Source organism: Cibotium barometz, chromosome 40 (genome assembly GCF_041138505.1).
Source record: "Cibotium barometz isolate CiBa-2024 chromosome 40, ASM4113850v1, whole genome shotgun sequence".
Lineage (NCBI taxonomy): Eukaryota > Viridiplantae > Streptophyta > Polypodiopsida > Cyatheales > Cibotiaceae > Cibotium > Cibotium barometz.
In genome coordinates, this window is record NC_141085.1 from 9,454,984 (window position 1) to 9,457,896 (window position 2,913).

The following is a 2,913-nucleotide window of genomic DNA, read 5'->3' on the forward strand; positions in this document are numbered from 1 at the left end:
GAGGTATACAGGCGTAAGAATCTCCCTTTCTGATCTTATAATTATTCTCTCTCTAAAATAAAAGAAAGATTCTGTTTAAAAAGGGAAGACACTTTCCCCAGAATACCTTCTCAGGAGCCCACTTGTTTTAAGGATTCAGAACGATGAGTTCAGAAGTGAGAACCGATATTTTGGATGCCAAGGTTTTGGTCATCAGTTAAAAAGACTGTCCAACTCCTACAAGTCTAGAACCCAAATTCAGAGACCAATTCCTTCATACCAATCTAATCAGGGTCCGTCTCTCGGACAAGATTGCTTAACTCCATTAACTAGGTCCGACCCATTGATTAGGGTCGAGATGACCAGTCAAATGCTTGGCGACTTAGAGCATCAGATGCAAGCAATTCATAAAGATATAAACGCTGCCTAGGATTGACAGAGACAATATACGGATAAGAAGAGGAGAGTCAGAGAAATCAAAGAAGCAGTTATAATCTTCAATTGAATACGGACCAAAAGAATTTCTTTATCTCTAGGGGAGTATAAGTAGTTATCCCCCAGATATTGTGGACCAAAGGAAGTAAGTGACTTAACCTACGAACTTCTTTTATCTCCTCATCTCAAAGTTCTTAACGTCTTCTATAGAATAATGTGCCAAACCCAAATCATGGAAAGACGGTAAAACTTCAGTGGCAAGATACCGTTGGCTTCTAGGTTACGCTAACTCCTTCCTTTATATAAGTCGTAACTTTTACTTATCGCTCACAGTAATCTTACTTCCATCGATCTCCTTCTTCGTAATCTCCTTCATGGCTTGGCAACAGGAATTAGTTTTATCCATGATGATTTCTCACCTTCAAGACACAAGCGAGTCTGTGAAGAAGGATTTTATAGAACAGTATGAGCGCTCACTTTTTCCTCAATTGGGAACGTCTGTAGCTCAGACCAAATGGCGGACCTATCAAGACATAACTAGAGTAACACCTTGGGGTCAGCAGCACTTTCGCAACAATGTTCGCTTGGCCATGGTTATTGAAGCCTTGGGTTTGGGTCCCCGATACTACTGCGTCATGAGATCAAGACATCTTGGGTTTTCTGAGCGGGTCTTCTTACTGGCGTGTTTTCTTCCTCATCAGAAGATATGCCTTTACCCCATTTTTGGTTTGCCTCTCAGAGGTCCTTTTGTTAGAACACCTCATACCACTGAGATAGGCGCGGCAATAACCAACAGAATCATTCCCATAGATGAGTTACCTTATACATGCGCAGCTTGTGAGTGCTGCTTTTGTGATCATATGATGGACGGGCTTATGGAAGTGTAAAGAGTTCTTCTATCTTTACTGTATAAGTTTCGAGAATGAATAAAGTTTAAATCTTGTTCTTATCTTGAATCTTGCTCTCTTTGAGACTTTTTCTTGGTGGTTAATCCTGATTTAAATTTTTCTCTAAGTCTCATAATTCGTGCATCTTGCGAAATTATCCCAGTTTGCGAGATGAGGACATCTCGCGTTTTTTTTAAGTGGGGTAGAATGTAAGATTCCTCCCCCAAACCCCCTTTTGATGTCTAGTATCTTCTTCTATAATCAATCCCTCTTCAGAAATATAAAAGACTTGTTTCTAACTGTTTTAACCTAGAGAGAGAAAATATTCTAGAGAGAGAATATTCAGATTTTTAATATTTTTGGATAGAAAATTATCTCATCTTATTAAAATAAGTTTCCCTGAAACAGAAATTCAAAAAGAACTTTCCAATTTGCAATTGGAATTAATTGGAAATGTGTATAAAGGACCTTAGTCTAAGGGACTAGATTTTCAGAAATTTTTGGATTATGGTCCAATTAAGGTTCCTATGGGCCAATAGCATCAATCCATGTGTAGGGAGGAGATAAATCCAATTTGTAAAAGAAGATACCCAAAAATGAGTAAATGCTCACATAAGATGAAGAGTTGAAAATGTACAAGGTTTATTAGAAAAAAATTATGAGCAATATTAAAAGTATGACATATGTAAGGAAGGGGAGTTCTTTAAAGGAGGTGCATATTTCACATAAGATGAAGAGTTGAAAATGTACAAGGTTTATTAGTAAAAAATTATGAGCAATATTAAAAGTATGACATATGTAAGGAAGGGGAGTTCTTTAAAGGAGGTGCATATTTCACATAAGATGAAGAGTTGAAAATGTACAAGGTTTATTAGTAAAAAACTATGAGCAATATTAAAAATATGACATATGTAAGGAAGGGGAGTTCTTTAAAGGAGGTGCATATTTCACATGCTTGAATGAGTTTTAAACTCATAAAAATTGAGATATTTCATCTCTCCTCTCTCCTCATTCAAGTCTAGTTCATCTCTCCTCTCTCCTCTCTCCTCATTCAAGTCTAGTTCCAAAAAATTAGCTTAACTGACCTAAAAATGGTCAAAAATTGACCAAACTGATTTGGAAAATTCTAGAATCAGTTTGTTTGGTTAGGAGCTCAATTTCTCCTATAAATAGAAGCCTCCCCTTGTTGAAAAATATATAGTGTTTATGCATCGTTACTCTACTCCACCTAAGCCAAGAACTGTGAATTCATTTAATAATTCACTAGTTTTTGGAGCTTCCCTCTTTCTTCAATCCCCATTGGTGGCTCCATCAACATACTTAACCAATTGATTGGTTGGGGGCCTCTACCGTGAACAAAGAATCAAGCAATTTGTAAGGTAAATTGTGAATATTGATCTTTTCTATAATTTCTCAATGTTTCTCTCTTCTCAACCCCTCTCAAGCTTGAGAAGCTTAATTGGTATGGTTTTTTAAATGCTATTGAAGTTAATTGGTGAATAGTAGTGAAGAGTTACATAATTTAATAAATGCTATTGAAGTTAACTTTCATTTATGTTTAAATTCTAATGGTTTTTATGTAATTTCTCTCTCTCACTCAAGAAATGGTCAT